Below are 17572 nucleotides of genomic sequence, written 5' to 3' on the forward strand. Positions count from 1 at the left end.
ACCAGGGGGAAGAAGGCAGAGCCCTCTCTTCAACTTTTGAGAATTCCTCGGGTGGTACGATCTCCAGGCCAGACCCGCACTGGGCTCAAAAATGCTCACGTAGGGGCGCCTGGGTGGCGCAGTCGGTTGAGCGTCCGACTTCAGCCAGGTCACGATCTCGCGGTCCGGGAGTTCGAGCCCCACGTCAGGCTCTGGGCTGATGGCTCAGAGCCTGGAACCTGTTTCTGATTCTGTGTCTCCCTCTCTCTCTGCCCCTCCCCCGTTCATGCTCTGTCTCTCTCTGTCCCAAAAATAAATAAACGTTGAAAAAAAAAAATTAAAAAAAAAATGCTCACGTAGGGATTCCTGCTGGGATCCCAGTTCGGTGTGAGCCTCCCGGGCGTGACAGCCAGCTGCAAGGAGCCCGCTAGCTCAGCACCTCCTGGAGTTCTGTGGGGGTGGCAAAGCCTGGCATTAACCCTGCCTGCCTTGAACTTGGGGAAGTTGCCCTCAGGGGCTCCTGGCTGAGATGCTGAGAGGGCTTTCAGTGCGGGGAGGTGAACAGGTCAGGGGGCCTCATCCAGGAACAAGAGGCCACTTGTTTGGAGTCTCCTAAGGCATAGGCCTCTCCCGTACCTACTGATACATGCTTCTAGGGCTGCCCCCCCCCCCGCCCCCACTGCTCGCAGACTTCCATATCTCTGACCTAATACACCCAGGAGCAGGGAGGAGAAGCCGCTGGAGCTGGTGACAAAGCCAGGGACTACCGAGAGGGAAGGAGAGACTTGAGGTGAGGTATAAGGTGAGGGAGGCCTCAGCAGTGGGAGTCAACTCTGGAGGATAAATGAGGAGCCCTGGGCTGGTCTCTGTTGTCCTAGGATTGCCTTTGCCCCACCTCGAACTCACTGTGTGTTCTGGGCCACTCCCTTTCCCTCTCTGGATACAGGTTACAGTTAGGTGAATCCCAAACCAATACCGCTGGCCGCCTCCAGCATTCTCAAAGTGTGCTCCGTGGACCCCATGGTAACTTAGGAGGTGCTTTGGGGTTCTAAGGAGATGGGTTAGAGTGGATGGGAGGCTGGGGGCCAATTCTGGCCTCTCGTCTCACTGCGGGAGATTGAAAACCAGAGAATCCTTTTCCAATGAACTTTCTGAGGTCCTCTGATTCTGATCCTATCCCTGAACCTCCTCTCCTTTCTTTCTCCACTCTTGACTCCATGCCCTAAGCCGCTTCCTCCCCACTCTTGCCTGGATGGCACTGCCCACTTCTGTCTCAGCGCTCCCCTCCCAGGCCAGCCCAGCAGCTCATGTTGGCTCCTGCCACCTGGAGGCCAGCCCTCCCTTCTCTCCACCCTCACCGCCACCCTCATCTTGGTCACCACCATCCCAATGCTGGACTGGAGGAGAAGCCTCTCACCGGCCTCCCTGTTCCCCTGAGGGCCCCGTAGTACCCCTCCCCTATTCACGCACACATCAGCCCGAGCTAGCTTTCCAAAATGACAGTCAGATCCTGCTACGCTTTTGCTCACTGCCTCCCCCCCCCCCCCCCAGTGGCTTCCTGTTGCTAGTAGAATCCTGTTTTCCTTGTGATGGCCCCCAGGGCGCTTCATGGCCTGCAGATCCCCTGCTCCTTCTTCGGCTGCTTCCTTCCTTGGGACCACACTACTGGCTCATCCTTCTAGCCCTTTGCCACCTGGGGCCCCTGCACTTGTCTGGCTGCCAGGTCCCCTTTCTTCCCACTTGACTTTTCTGCTCAGCTCAACCCTTCTCCAGAGGGGGCACTCCCTGAGCACTCCCGTCCTGTTTGCCCTCCCTGTCCTCTTCACCTAGCCTGCTTGTCACAGTCGGGTAGCATCTTCTTCATTGACTTGGTCGCTGCTGCCTCTCCCCCAAGAAAGGCGGAGACTCACCTGTCTGGCACATGCGCTGAGTGGTCCTGGCTTAGTCGACTCTGTCCTCCCCCTCAGCAGGCTGTCAGCTCCTCGACGGTGGAGATCATGTTTCCTGTTGTCCTGAACACTGTTCCCTGTGCCTCCGTGCTGGGCGCACGCCGGGGCTCAGTTCGCTAAGGGTCACGGTGACCCCGTGGAGCAGGCAGGAAACTCTGCCTCAAAGTGTGAAGCCTTGTGCAGCAGGCCGGAGCCCGGGGAGTGGAGAAGCTTGAAGGCCTGTGTTCCGACTGCTCTGCAGACCCCGGGCCGCCGGCCTGCCCTGGACGAGCTGCACGTGGCCTGGGGCCTGGCCGCCCTCCAGCTGCAGCGGACATCTGCTGCAGCTGGGCCTGGCCAAGGGCTCTGCCACATGTGTTCTGTCTCGAACCATCCGCTGGGGACATCTCCGATGATGTGAGGCTCACACTGAGATTTCCTGTGATGTAATTAGCTCCCGAGGCCTGGGGAGCCCACGGCTGTGGGCGGGCTCGGGGCGGGGCTCCCCTGCAGGTGCGCGTGTGCCTGTGTGTGTGTGCGCGTGTGCACGTGCGCGCGTGCGTGTATGCAGCTGTTCCTCGGGGACTGAGGGGTCTGGTGCAGAGAAGCGGCACAGTTTACTCTGTTTTAAAGAGACAGCATCATGGACAGCCTAAGCACTGTGGAAGCTCAAAGGTCCCACTTCTGGTGCCCAACTCTAACGATGATGGCTCAACCTCTCTAGGGTCTTAGTATACTCACCCGGCAAACGGGGAGAACAACTCTACCTCGTTCTCAGGCTCACTGTGAGGATTGAAATGCTTGTCAAGTGCTGAGGGCCGTGTCTGCCCAGAGAAAGTGCTAGAAAGTGTTGCTGCTGAGCAGCCAGTAGCCGGAGCGGAGTGGATTTGGGTGGTGGTTGGGGGAGGGGGGGCTCAAAGGGGGGCCCTTGGAATCCAGCCATTCAGTGGAGGGACCTCAGGCAAGCTGGTGAACTAGGAGGTGAACTTGTCTTCCCCAACTACCTCAGGAAGCAGCTGTGAGCGTCCCGTGATATGACGTGGGCCTGAGGAGCCCAACCTGGTGCCAGGAGTTAGAGAAATAGGTACTATCATGGCTGAAATCTGAGCTCTGTTCTGGCCTCGACTGTTGGCTCTGGGCAGATCCAAGGGATCTGCTTTTTTCCTGGAGTCTCCTGAGATTTTCCAGCCTGGGAAGATGGAGCGCACCAGCCCTCAGGAATCCTGTGGGTTTTCTGCGGGCTGAAGAGGAGCAGGAAGCTCGGAAAGCTGCCCACCTGCAGGGAGAGGGTGCACTGAGCCCTGCATCCAGCCTGGGGTGGGGGTGGGGGGTCTCTAGGGATGCCCGTGGGGGTAGCTACTATCACACGCCAACCCCTTGGTACCCTCTGGGTAGGCCCCACACCCCTTGCCGCCACCCAAGGGAGCTCAGGACCCACGGGCTCTCCAGGTGTTCCCACTGTACCCTCAGCAGCCGGCCTGGCATGCAGGAAGGATTAAAAACAAGGGCGGCTGGAAGGAAAGGCTCTCTAGCACCTGGAGTGGGCGCCCTTGGGTCAGGGCAGCCCCCTGCACCCCCCAGGCCTCATATATCTCCCTGGAGCATCGTCTGCCCCGGGACGTCTGCCTGCTCCTGGGGCCACCCGAGGTCCAAGCTGCAGTGTTATGGGAAAGGATCAAAGTGATAAAAATGATAAAAAACAAGCCAGTTCATGTTATTATTTTGCCCTCCATGTCCTTGTTCTAACTCTGCTGGCTCTGGGCTGAGCTGAACACCTTCCGTGTAATAAGATGTTGGCACAGTTTATTCCCTATGTGCAGCTGACCAGAAACCCAGCCTGGGGCTCCACAATCCTCACCTGGCAGGCGGTCCCCCAAGCCCTCTCTGTGCAACTGTGGACAACTTGCACTCGTTTCCTTGGTTTTCCCTTCTATGAAATTAAGTGCTGGCATGGGGCTGCCTAAGAGCTCTCTTCTGTTCTGAATTGGGTGGTGCTTTTTCCTACATCCCTTGGTGTCTTTCCCAGCTGCCTTTACCGGAGGCATGGCATGGATTGCTCTAGCTTTCTAGGTACACATGTTGTCTCAGGGGATGGGAGCTGGAAAATGCTGTAACCTGAACCCCGTGTTTCCTATGACCTGGCCACATCCCCCAGAGCCTGAGACAACATAGCTACCAACCTGAGTGTTACCTGGATATGCCCTCTGCTTCGTGGGGTTCCTTCAGGACAGGCCTGGACTGCAGACAGGGCACGAGTCTCTGACACCCACCTCACCCAACACGGCTGTATGCTGGGCAGGTATTGGTGCTCCCACCCCAGCTCAGAGCTCCAGAGCTCCTGCACAGAGAGACTGAGCCAGCACAGGCAGAACACAGATACTGGAGAGGGATGAGTGTGGAGAAGGTGTCCGGGCCAGTCTAGACCATCCTCCAGCGTGCCCCATGGAAAGCAGAGGCCTGTGCCTCAAGAGGTCTAGGAGTGTCATTGCCTGTCCCGCTCTTGGAGACTCATAAGAGAAGTTCTGAGAAGCCCCACACACGAGAGTAAAAGCCTGTGTAGCTCGATAGAACCCAGCGTGTCCCAAACGCCTGGGACCCCCGAGACTTTTTGGTGGGAGTGATGGTTGATTTTATGTGTCAAACTAACTAGGCTAGGAGGTGTCTAGATGAAACACCATCTCCGAGTGTGTCTGTGAGGGTGTTCCCGGATGAGGTTAGTGTCTGAACTGGTGGGCTTTAGGAGATTGCCCTCCCCAGCGTGAGTATGTGTGTGGGGGGCAATTTTTCAGGGCCCGAATGGAACAAAACATGGAAGAAGCAGGAATTAGCCCCTCTGCCTGCCTGCCTTACTGCTTGAGCTGAGATCTCACGTCTTGTCTTGCTCTTGGGGCTCCTGGCTCTCAGGCCTTTGGAGGAGACGGGATCATACCAGCAGCCCCGGGGTCTCCAGCCGGCAGAGGGCGGGTGGTGGGATTTCTCAGCCTCTAAATTTGCATGAGCCATTCCTTATAATAAACATTTTGCTTTGTATATAATATATATCCTTTTTAGATCCTTTTGGTTTTGTTGCTCTAGAAAACCCTGACTAATCGATACCCCCTAAAGCCAATGGTCCTGGAGATCCCCTCGGGCAGCACTGGGCAGAGGTGTTAAGGGCGTTATGAGTGGAGGGGAGTCTACGCCCTGCCGGAAGAGAGCCCAGGTGACCAGTGAGGCCCATCGTGGCTCTCCTGATGCCTAGCTGTAGCCTCGGGGACCACTGAGAAGCCCTCACTTGAACCTCGTTCCTTTGCTGCTTTCTGTTATCCCTAACACAGCTTCCAAGATTAATAATCAACTCATATTTGGAAACCAGTTATTACAGAGCCAGTCCATCATGAATGCTTTAACTTGATGGGCAGCAAGAAATGAAGAACACCAGACCACCGAGCACTCTCCTTTCTGAAGACAGATACGAAAACCTCAACGAAATCATTAGGAAATAGAAGCCATGGTGCATGAAGGGGATAATTACCCCATGACCGGGAGGACGTCCCTCTGGTGAGTAAGGGTTTACAGTGCTAGGAAAGGTATTAGCCGAATCCACTCATTAATGGATCAGATGGTGGACAGTGATTGGATGGGCGTGAGGGGGCTTCAGGGCCCAGCAAGACTCTGACCTAGGGGGTGCCATGGACTTTGAAAAACTCGTGTTGATGTACAGTCGGGAGCTATGCAGTCGCTGTGGTGTTCAAAAAACAGTTTGAGAAGAAAAGCAACCAACAGGGAGAAGCTGTTTGCCATACATACACCACATGCAGGATCAGCCACGCAAAGACCAATAAGGAAAAATACAAACAACCTATAGGAAATGTGGGCAAAATCAAAAAATGAACAATCCACTGAAGAGGGACCGTGAATGGCCAATGAAAATATGGAATCAGAGACTCAACTCATTATCGAGAAAATACAAATTAATAAAAATGAAATATCACTGTATATCCATCAGCTTAGGCAAAAATTGTGTCTGATAATCCCAAGGGTAGATAAAATGATGAGCAGTGGGAAATTTCACGCCCACGGGCAGGGGTGTAAATGAATCCAACCACTTGGAGGAGTGGAGAGCAAAAATGTGTGAATTTGAAACAATGCATTTCGGAAAGATGCTGAAATGCCACCCTGGGCACATACCCTTGGGTACCACTGGGAGGCTGAAAAAGAATGCTCATTATGGTATCGCTTGTGATGGCACACAATTGGACATAACTTAAATCATGGGGGAAGAGGGTAAACAAAGTGTGAGATATTTGTGAGCTACAATCCTCATGGAGAAGTTCAAATGAACGAATCGGATCTGTATGCATCAATGTGGATAAGCTCAAAAATAGATAGCGGTTTCCACATGCGTGCACGTGTACATGTTTCTGCATGTTCCTGCACGTGCGTGCATGTGTGAGTCTAGATGCCTCACAAATACGAACATGCGGACTGCAGAGAGGCCCCCAAATCCATGCCAGCATTTGCCAGGTGGGGACGGAGAGTACCCTGAGTCAGAAGGGAGGGTCATCTGCAATGTTTTTCTGTTCTATGAATTGAAAACTTCGGAACAAAACACGAGCAGGTCTCAACATTTATAAATTCTGACACTGGTGTCTGTTATTTTCTGTACTTTTCTATGGTAAACTTTAAGCAGGAAAAAAAAAAACACCCAAATAAGAAAACCAAAGGAATTAACTGGGGGAAAAAACCCCATAGGCCTCAAAAAGACCTGCGGAGGGGTGCCTGGGAGGCTCAAGTCAGTTGAGCATCCGACTTTGGCTCAGGTCACGATCTCACCGTTTGTGAGTTCGAGTCCTCTGTCCCCCCCTCTCTCTGCCCCTCCCCTCCCCTGTTCTCTCTCCCTCTCTTTCTCTCTGTGTGTCAAAAATAAATAAATTTTTTTTTAAAAAAGTCGTGCTGCAGAAGGTAGCAGCTGACGCCACTCCCAGAACAGGGCAAGCCTCTGGCAGGACCCAATCTCAGAGGTTCACAGTCACCAACCTGCTCAGCCCATGACTGGCCCTGAGCCCACAACGCCTCCCCACCGCCCTTGGAGGGCGGCTCCCACGGGCACCTTGGGTCACAGTCCTGGTCCCTGCGTGCTCAGGCCATGCCGGCCCTCACTTCGGGTCCAGCTCTGGCCTCTGGGCGGCCCCTGGGGTCTCCAGCTCCGCCCTCAACCAGGAAGCCGCTCAGGGATCTGGTGGCTCCAGCCCCACCCAGAGGTCACCCCTGTCTGCGCCCACCCGCGTCTGACTCTAGAACCCAGGCCAGCTCGGAGCTGCGTGCAACCCTCCACGCACCCTTCCCGTTTTGGCTGGATGAGGAGGTAGGTTTACACCAGAGCTATGCTTAGACTTCGCCGGCAGGCACCGGCTGCTTTCTGTAATCATCTGCTTTACCCCTCACAACCAACCACCCTCTGTGGGAGCAAACACCAGGAGACCTCACAGGGGAAATCCGTGTTCCTTTCAGCCCAGTCAAGACCCAGGAGCAAAGAAAGGGCCCGGTACAGGCAGGAAGAGGGGAAAAATCTGGGGGTGCTATTATTTCAACCTTTTTTTGGTTTTGTCTCTGTCACACAGACAAGATGACCTCATATCTCAGTGGTTTTAAGAACGAGTGAGAGCTGTCAGTTGCGTCCCCAGTGGGCCCCTCCTCCCAGGGTTGAGAGCCTCCCTTCTTCCTCTCTGCTGCTTTGGGGGAGGGGGTTGGGGGAGGGAAAGAGTTGCCCTAGGGTCAGGAGGGGCAGGGTCCAGGCCAGGGCTGTGAGGGGCGCCCCTGGATGAGAAATTCGAGCCCTGTGCGTGTTCTAGGACGTCGCCTGCTGGTCCCCTTGCCCGCCAGCTCCGGTCTCTCTTCACAGCCCATGGCATGGGTACCCAGAGGCTCCACTTGACCTTGGCCCCCAGTTGGCCTGCTCAGGTCTCAGGGGCCAGGGGTAGAGGTGTGTGTGTGCTGTAACAATGGCAGGCAGCAGCTTCACTCTCGGCCTCTAACGTGCATACTGTGTATGAAGAGAAATCAGTTCCAGGGACCCAGCACCATGCCGCGCTCTCTGTGGTCGGGTCTGATTTTTCCTGCTGGAGCCTGTCCGTGTTTGCATGTCAGAGTGCAGTGGTAATTGAGATGGGGTTGTCGTTCTGGGGCCTGCATCCCCCACCCCCACCCCAAGAAGCTGGTCATGGTGTCCGCTCACAGTGGACCCCAGGGAGGGAGGCTCCGAACCACTGCGTCTGCCGGGGAGGGCCTGAAAGGACAGTAACACAATCACCACCGAGCGACGGTGCGCAGAGAGCTTTTGCCACAGTATCATGTTCACGCCTTGTGACCCCAGCACGGGGCTGGGCGGGGAGGCCCTGTAGTGGCTGAGGCCCGGCTGGGACTGGCTCCATCCATCTGTCCAGCATTGGCTCCCGCTGGGCCCCCGCAACCATTTCTCGGATCACCTGTGCTCTTTCCCACCTTCACACCGGTGCTTGGACAGGTCACCCTTCCCAGGATGCCTGTCCCTGAGCCAGAGGGTCCGCTCAAAGTCCACGTTCCCCAGGATGTCTGCTTGCCTGGTTGCCCTCGCAAGAAGCAGGCTCTCTGATCTCAGACGGCATCTCATCCACACGCCTGCTCTCTCAAAACGAAGTCGTGAGAAGTAAATCTGATCGATACAAATATGTTAGCAATAGTCTTCATCATCTTTGGGAAAACAGGGTTGCACTACAAAGAAAAAAGTAGGCAGGCAGGAAAAACAGGGCAGCTGAACATCGGCAGGTCCTCTGTCAGTAAATGCCGACTGTTTGCAAAATCTGAGCGAGGAGCCACAGTTCTAGTCTTGTGTAGGCTTGAAAGTAACCTGGTAACTGTCTGCGTTGTGACCAAGAAAGGCCTGGGAAGAGCGAAGCAAGATGGCCCCAGAGTCCCCCAGTGTCAGTGATGTGCCTGACCCTGGGTGGGGCACAGGCTTGTCACACAGAGAAGGCGGCACAGAAGGGCCGCCCCAGAGGTCAGAGTGATGGGGTCTGGGCTTGGTGTCGGGGCCAAGTGTGCACGTCTGAGATCTCTGGAGGCACAGAGGCCTGGCTTCGCCAGTTGACCCAACAGGTCACCTTGAGCACATCACTGTGAGTGGACTGGTGCACCTTACTATCGCCGCAGGGGCTGCGTGCAGCCCGTAGGGCTTGAGACTTGCACTGGGCAGTGTCACTGGGTTGGACCATGCCCCTAACAGGCACCTTCCCTGTCCTTTCCACTGCCAAGGAAGGGGCGTCCACAGGAAGCCTCTTCTGGTTGCCAAGAGTAGGGGACCTGGGCTTCATGCTGCTGTTTGCCGGGCTGGGCTCTGTGCCCTGGGGCTACTGAGCACATGGGTCTGGGGCTCCGGCCCTCTTCTGGTCCTTTCACGTGTGGGTGCTCATGGACAGTAGGGGGATCTGCAGAGGAAGGTGTAGTGCTCGCAGGGCCTGGGAACCTCACAAGAAACCCTTCTGCTGGTACAGGAGTTGACTCCTGGCCTCGTCTGGCACAAAGGAGAAAGCAATGCAGACGGACAAAATGCCTGAGTGCCCTGTAGACAGCATACCCAGTCCGGGTTCTGTGCTCTCAGAAGGGAAGGAAGGGGTGATGGTAATGGTGGTTTCCAAGTTTTACTGAGCACCTAATACATTTCCAGAATGATAGGAAAGGTTTTTTTGAGCATGGGTTAATCTTCCTATAATAGATATTATTCTTTCCATTTTCTAGAGGGGGACAGTTGAGGCTTCCAGAGGCCGGGGAACCTGCCCAAGGTCTTGTGGAGCTGAGACTCACAGAATCATTGGGTTCAAATGCCTCACCCAGGGGTGGAACCTACTGCTCTGTGCCAGCAGCTCCCCACGCCTCCTGCTAAGTCAGGGTTACGGCTACATGCCCCAGACTCACTCCTTCAGTTCTGCCGATGTCTCTGGAGGCAGGGTCGACTCCTGTACCACAGGCTAGCTGGCCCTGAACAAGGCTGGCCTGGAGGAGAATACCCATGGCAGGGATGACTGGGCCCTGACCCTGAGGGAGGCCCCTCAGAAGATCCCTTGACTCAGACTCAGTAGCCCTTATGATGTCAAGGAAGGCAGGGATAGCCCTCCTTCTCTGGAAAAATCTATAAACAAAGCACAGCACATCTACCATAAGGACTGTAATGCCGACATGAGAGGGGAATTAGCTGCCTGAAAGGGTAACATGTGTGAGAAGGTGGCAGACACAGGGCCTGTGTGCAGACCTCAAGACCCCACCCAGGACCAGTGTGTGTGTGGGTGTGTGTGTGTGTGTGTGTCAGTGTGTGTGCCTGTGCATGTGCGCACACGTGTGTGTACATATTTGCACATGCATGGGAAGGATGGGGATGAGAACAAAGGGGCCTGGTGGGATGGCAGGGCTGTGATTCCCTCCTCTCTCTGAAAAGGTCCTTAATGAAGAGACCTGATAAACAAATGAAATGCAGGATCTCTATGTCAGGACAACGGGTAAAGTCTGAATATGGACTGAATATTAGAAAGCAGAGTTGCATCACTGTGCAATTTCCTGGCCTCGATAATTGTGTGGTATTCCTGCAAGAGGGTGTCCTCACCTTGTTAACGATCGTTGAGTTGAAGGGCACACGCGAATTCATTGTACTCTCGCAACTTCTCTGTAGATTTGAGATTTTCAAAATAAAAGCGTAAAAAAAGGAAAGACGTCATGGTCTGGGTGTTGATGGCTGAAGGCCTGAGGACTCCCCAGGGGAGGCGAGGGTACCCTGCGACCTGACCTGACCTGACCCGACCCGGGTGCCCAGCTGGTCTTCCCAGGGTGTGAAGGTTTGTTCCGAGAGGTTTCAGGCCGCAGAGGCTCTGAACTGTAAAGTGGAAAGTGGAGGTCAATTGAAAATCGATAATGTGGGACAAGCATGTCAGCTCCAAGTCAGGGAGGCCTCCTTCTGGGGACAGGCTGCCCCTCCCCACCACAGGAGCCCCAGGGCAGCAGGGGAGGGCTGGGAGAGAGTTTCCCTGACCCCGGAGGCGCCTGGCCCATCTTAGGTGCCCAACTAATACTCAGCGAGTGGTTGATATGTTCGTTTAACAAATAGTTATTTGTTCGTTATATGTTCGTTTAACAAATAGTGACTGTGTCAGACTCTGGACTGGGGCCAGTGGCCAACCGGACCAGCACAGCCTTGCCCCTGGGAGCTTGTGGTCTAGTGGGAGAGCCACACCTATAAACAGCAGCCTGGGTGGCAGGAGGAGCCCCTGAGAGAGGAGGCCCTGGGTCACTGGGAGGGCCCCTACCCCATAAGGTCCCAGCGATGTGGAATCAGAATCAGTCAGCCAAGGGAGAAAGCAAGCGGGCAGCAGGCGCGCTCACAGCGGTACAGGGTCCTGCGCTCAAGAGCCTGTGCTGGGTTCAATGCTCAGCTGTAGCAAACCCGAAAGTCTTAATAATTTTATCTTTGAACTTGTGTCCTCTAAGTGCTATCCTGGGCTGAGGGAGCATGGGTGATCGGGGAGATACGTGGATATGGGCAGAGCCCTGTTTGCATATGTCTTCAGAAATCTCAGGAGCACAGGGTGCTGGTGGACTGTGTGGGGCTGGGATTCAGGGAGGACAAAGAGCTCGTCCTGTGGACAGCGGATGAGGTGTGTGTGTGGGTTGGGGGGGGGTTGCTCAGCCGCAGAGGCCCTGCTTTTTGTTAGAAGCAGCATCGTTGGGCCCTGGTGACACAGGAGAGGAAAAGCGAGTGACTTCCCTTCCTGTCTCACCGGTACGCTGAGGTGGAGAGTGTTGGTAGAATGTGCCGTGGTGGCAAAGGAGTGAAAGTGAAACAGTTTGTTGTATGACATGTTCACGCCATTAAAATGCACCTGCAAGTTACAGAAGTTTTACTGATTCTGCGTATGAATTAAATACTCTTATGCTTGCCTTTAAAACTGGCATAGGACAATAGAAAGATGAATGGTGAAGTTCATACCAACAATTAAACATTTTAGTTTTTCTTTACCGAGAAGGACATTAAACATCAAATGAAAACACAGAGAAAAAAAGGAAGACAGAGAAAGGAAGAAGCTTCACAACCTTTAACGGCATGTTTCCCTTGCCTCATTCTGCACTGGGCTGGGAGGGCCACGGCAGGTGGAAAGGGCAGGTGGGAGGATGTGGGGGAGAAGGGAATGGTGGGAGAGGAGGCCGTGAGAAGGGCCGGTGTGGTCTGGGGAGACGGTGGCCGTCCACCAGATAGATCATGGTCACTGTAGGGAAGTAGGGCAGGGTGACGGGGGGCCACTCAAGTGTGCTATTCAGTGTTCTCTTAGGGGCAGCCTGGGAGTGGGGGCGCAGGGCAGAAAGGGAGCAGCCCCTAGGCTGATGTCAAGCAGACAGTTTTATGCACTGGGTCTCCATGTGACGTTTCACTTGAACAAGGCTCTGAGGCCAAGACGTATTTGGAGAACCATGGAGTAGGCAGTCCCAGTTCAGGGCTGGCTTTCTGCCTTGCCAGCCTTATGTCCCAGAGCCATCTGGAGGTGGGGGACACTCCCTCCCGACCTGGGTCTGTGGGAACTGCGGTTAGGGGGAGTGATTGATTTCATTGCCTCTGGTTGTTGTTCACCATCATGCCCCACCCCCAGCCTAGAGGTGATCTTGGCCCCTCGTGGGGTCTGCCTGCAAAGAAGGTCCAGCGTCTCTCCTCATCAGCCCTGTTCTGCACCCCCAGTTGGAAGATGATGGCCTATCTGGTGTCTGGGGAGCTCTGCCTTCCACTTGAAAGCGTGGATGATTAAAGCCTAGGCCGGTGGTGATGGAAGCGGTTCCATTAGCTCTGGGGCCAAGTGGAACACGGCTGCCTCCCTTGTGCACTTGCTTCAGGTGCTCTGCAGCGGTCCCGGGCAGGCTGGAGTGTGGGGGGGAGGCACCAATCACACACACACACACACACACACACACACACGACCTCCTCTGGGAGATCAGCAAGGTGGGGCTGGGCAGATTGGTTAGGGACGTGCGAATGAAGAGAAATCAGCCTTCCTGTGAGACGATGCAGGACTGGGTTATCTCAGTGTGTTATTTAATCCTCACAGGGGTTCTCATAACTATTATCATAGCAACTGCTGTTTCCAGAGCACTGACTCTGCGTCAGAGCTTTTCACCGTTATATCTCGGATCTTCACTTGAGTTTAACTGGCCAAGAGACAGGGGCACAGCCATGTCATGCACTCGGGCTCTGGAGCCAGACTTTCTGCGGTTCCCGAGTGCTCTCTGGGATCCCAAGCCGTCCTCCTCTGTTGCCTCACTCACTGTGCCTCCCCCAAACACCTGCCAGATAAGACGCCTTGAAGCAAATCCTTGTCTCGGCATCTGCCTTTGTGGGAACTGAAACTCAGACACCTTCTGATATACACAGAGAAGGTCCCCTCCAGAGTCCTCAGCAGAGCTGGGCCAGACCCCAGACCCCGGAGTCTGGCATCCACTTACCTGCAGCCCCAGTGATGTTGTCAGGACAGAGTTGACAAATGGTTCTTTCAGTGACTTGGCCCATTTCAGGACCACCAGTAGATGCCAGGAGCATTCATTAGGGAGAAATGGGGATTTTTGAGAATGATTCCTGAGAAGTATGGATACTCAGATGCCTTAAAAAAATGAGTCCTGGGAGTCCAGAACGTCTGTGGTGTGACAAGCCCAGGGACTGCATGTGTTGGAGCTGGGAGGTAGGCAGTATGGGCGCATAGCTCACAGGACAAGTAGGCACTTGGGGTTAAGAGGCAGAGCCAGGGCAGGGCCAGGCCCTTAACTCCTTTGCCCCCTGCTGTTCAGGTTGGCTCAGTGGACCTTGGGGGTGATGGTTCTCAGGGACAGGCATTACTCAAGGACATGGCGAGGCTTGCCAAGGCTGCAGAACGGGAGGCCCAGCTTGGGGATCTCCAGACTCCCAGATCTTTTGAAGAGGTTTTTTGGGAAAGTCACCAGTGACCTGGCCTAAACAAGCAAGGGGAAAGAGAGAAACAATGAGTCAGAGGCTAGCAACTTCCACTGGGCTCTAGACCGATTCCAAGAACAAAATTTTTTTTAAAGCACAGAGAAATTTTTAAAAGTTGTTGAAACACATGGCAATTTAAAATAATGTCTTTATTGAGCTATAATTCACATACCATAGAATTCACCCTCTGAAGGGTGTATGGACTTAAGTGGTTTTTAGTATATTCACAGAGTTGTACAACCACCAACACTATCTAATTTCAGAACATTTTGATCACCCCCAAATTAAGTACCAAACCAAATTATCAGCACACCCCATTCCTTCCCCAGTCCCCAGCCCCTGCCAAGCACTAATCTACTTTCTGTTTCTATAGATTGTCTATCTGGACATTCATGTTAAAGGAAACATACAGTATGTAGTCTTTTGTGACTGGCTTTTTTTTTTTTTTTTTTTTACTTAGCATGTTTTCAAGAGCCATATACATTGTAGCATGTGTCAGTACTTTATTCTTTTAAAAAATTTGTTAATGTTTATTTAGTTTTTAGAGAGAGAGAGAGAGAGAGAGAGAGAGAGAGTGGAGGAGGGGCAGAGAGAGAGGGAGACACAGAATCTGAAGCAAGCTCCAGGCTCCAAGCCGTCAGCACAGAGCCTGATGCGGGGCCTGAACTCACAAGCCATGAGATCATGATCTAAGCTGAAGTTGGATGCTTCACCGACTGAACCACCCAGGCACTTGAGTACTTCATTCTTTTTTATGGCCAAATAATATTCCATTGTATGGATACACCAGATTTGTTTATCCATTTATCAGTTGAAGGACACTGGGGTAGTTTCCACTTTGGGGTTACTATGAATAATACAGCCAGTGAACATCTCTGTACCTTTTTGTGTGGAATGTATTTCAGTTCTTTTGGGTAGATACTAAGGAGTAGAATTGCTGGGTCCTACAGTAGGTGTACTAACCTTTTGAGGTACTGCCAGAATACTTCCCAAAGCAGCTGAACCATTGTATGAGGGTTGTGATCTTTCCACATTTTTGTTAACATTTGTTGTTATTTGACTTTTTGATTCTAGCCATCATGGCAGGTATGAAGATGTATCTTAGCATGGTTTTGACTTATTTCCCTGATGATTAATGATGTCAAGCATCCTTTCATGTGTTTATTATTCATTTGTATGGATTCTTTGGAGAAATGTCTATTCAGATCCTTTGCCTATTTAATAATTAGGTTTGTCTTTTTATTATTGTCAGATTTCTTTATATAGTCCAGATTCCTGTCCCTTATCTGATATATGATTTACAACATTTATTCCATCCTTCTCTTTTCACTTTCTTGATAGTGTCTTTTGAAGCCCCAAATATTATAATTTTGAGGAAATTCTATTCATCTATTTTTTTTTTGTCACTTGGCTTTAGATGTCATATCTAAAAAAACATTGCCCAATTCAAGGTAATGAACATTTACTCCTGTGGGCTTTTTCCCAAGAGTTTTATAGTTTTAGCCTTACATTTAGGTCTATAATCCATTTGAGTTAAATTTGTACGTGGTGTGAGGTAGAGATCTAGGTTCATTCTTTTGTATGTAGATACACGGTTATACATGTTTTTAATATTTGTTGAAAAGATTACTCTTTCTTCATTGAATGGTCCTGGCACCCTTGTAGAAAATCAATTGACTATAAACATATGTGCTTACTTCTGGCCTCTCAATTTCATTCAATTGGTTTATATGTCTGTCATTAGCTAGTACCACACTCTCTTGATTATTGGGGTTTTGTAGTAAGTTTTGGAATCAGGAAGTTGTGAGTCTTCCAATTTTATTCTTTTTTTCCTAAAGTTTTGTGTTTTGTTTTTTTTTCTATTCTGGGTTCCTTGAATTGCTATATAAATTTTAAGACTAATTCTGCAAAAAAGCAAAAGCAAAACAAAAACAAAATTTGGGATTTTGTTAGGAATTGCATCAAATCTGTAGATTAATTTGAGGAATATTGCCATCTTAGCAATATTGAGTCTACCAATCCATGAACATGGGATGCCTTTCCATTTATTTAGATCCTTTTTAATGCCTTGAAGCAATGTTTTGTAGTTTTCAGTGAACAAGTCTTACACATATTTTATTAAGATTTTTCCTATTTTATTCTTTCCAATGCTATTGTAAATGGAATTTTTCTTAACTTCATTTTCAAATTGTTCATTGCAAGTATATAGAAATACAAAGGATTTTTGTCTACTGATTTTCTATCCTGAAAACTTGCTGAACTCATGTATCAGTTTTAATAGCTTTCTTATGGATTCCTTAAGGTTTTTTTTAGAGATTATATTACCTATAAATAGAAATCGTTTTACTTCTGCCTTTCCAATCTATATGGCTTTTTTTCCCCCTCATCTAACTGTCCTGGCTCAAACTTCCAGTACAATATCAAATAGAAGTAGTGAAAGCAAACATCCTTGTTTTGTTCCTTAGTGGGAAAACACAAGTCTTTTACCATTAAGTATGATGTGGGCTTTTCATGAATGCCCTTCAGAAACTTGAAGAAGTTCTCTCCTATTCCTAGTCTACTGGTTGTTGGTCACATGAAAATGTGTTGTGTTTTATCAAATGCTTGTTCTATATCTATTGAGATAATCATGTGGATTTTCCCCCTTTATTCTATTTAATACGGTGTTTCAGATTGCTTCACTTTTCAGTGTTACACCAACCTTACATTCCTGGATAAATCTCACTTGTTCATGTATATAATCCTTTTTTTTTATATGTTGCTGGATTTGATTTGTTAGTATATTTGTGTCTATATTTATAAGGGATATTGGTCTATTATAGTGTTCTTTTATTGTGGTATCTTCATCAAGTCTTGCAATCATGGAATGGTCTCATGGAAGGAGATGGGAAGTTTTCCCTCCTATTCTATTTTTTGTAAGAGTATGTGAACGATTGGTGGTAATTCATTTTAAAATATTTCGTATACCAGAGCGGCTGCACCAGTTTGCATTCCCACCGACAGTGCAAGAGGGTTCCCGTTTCTCATATCCTCACCAGCATCTTTAGTTTCCTGAGTTGTTCATTTTAGCCATTCTGACTGGTGTGAGGTGGTATTTCAGTGTGGTTTTGATTTGTATTTCCATGATGATGAATGACATTGAGCATCTTTTCATGTGGAAAAAAAAATTTTGGTATAATTCACCAGTGAAGTTCTCTGGGCCTTGGCTTTTCTTTGTGGGTAATAATTGGGATAATAATCAACTTATTTGTTAGAGGTCTACTCAGACATTCTATTTATTCTTGACTCCATTTCAGTAGTCTTTGTCTCTACAGGAATGTGTTTATGTCATCTAGGCATATAATTTGTTGACATATAATTATTCATATTATTCCTTTTGAACCCTTGTATTTCTGTAAGGTTAGTAATAACGTTCCCTATTTCATTGCTTATTTTGTTAATTTTACTCAGGATGACACCCATGCCTGAAACTTGCCACCCCACCCCTTACTCCCACCCCTCACCCCCACCCATCCTCACACAGAGCCTGAGGTGGAGTGTCACCTCCCTACTGGGGCCAGGCTGAGTGTCAGTTTGAAAAGCTTTCTCCTCCCAGCAGTGACACCATCTCATAGTATGGAAAATATAGAAAGCCAGGGGGTCCTCTCACATCCTGGGCTGGATAACACCATTA

Source organism: Prionailurus bengalensis, chromosome D2 (assembly GCF_016509475.1).
Source record: "Prionailurus bengalensis isolate Pbe53 chromosome D2, Fcat_Pben_1.1_paternal_pri, whole genome shotgun sequence".
Taxonomy (NCBI): Eukaryota; Metazoa; Chordata; class Mammalia; order Carnivora; family Felidae; genus Prionailurus; species Prionailurus bengalensis.